This window comes from Nannospalax galili, unplaced genomic scaffold, assembly GCF_000622305.1.
Source record: "Nannospalax galili isolate Female #2095 unplaced genomic scaffold, S.galili_v1.0 scaffold443, whole genome shotgun sequence".
Taxonomy (NCBI): Eukaryota; Metazoa; Chordata; class Mammalia; order Rodentia; family Spalacidae; genus Nannospalax; species Nannospalax galili.
Genome location: NW_008352479.1, coordinates 2,468,863 through 2,469,380, shown reverse-complemented (window position 1 = coordinate 2,469,380; position 518 = coordinate 2,468,863).

Below are 518 nucleotides of genomic sequence, written 5' to 3'. Positions count from 1 at the left end.
GGAAAATTTGGATATAAATATTTACTAGTATTCATAGACACCTTTCTCTGGATGGACTGAGGCCTACCTAACCAAGCATGAGACTGCTCATGTGGTAGCCAAGAAGCTAATCGAAGAGATCCTGCCCAGGTATGGTTTCCCAACTACAATCAGATCAGATAATGGGCCAGCCTTTGTGTCTCAGGTAAGCCAGGGAATAGCCACTGCACTGGGGGCCAACTGGAAACTAGATTGTGCTTATAGGCCCCAGAGTTCAGGACAGGTATAAAGAATGAATAAAACTCTAAAAAAGACCTTAACCAAATTAGCTTTAGAGACTGGCACAGACTGGGTGGCTCTCCTCCCCTTTGCCCTTTTTAGAGTAAGAAACACTCTATACCAGATGGGTTTGACCCCCTTTGAAATCATGTATGGAATCCCCCCTCCTATGATACCTAGCCTCCAAGCTGACCTAGTATCGACCTTGGGAGACCAGGACCTACTGGACTCACTCCAACGGTTGCAGCTAACCCAACGGG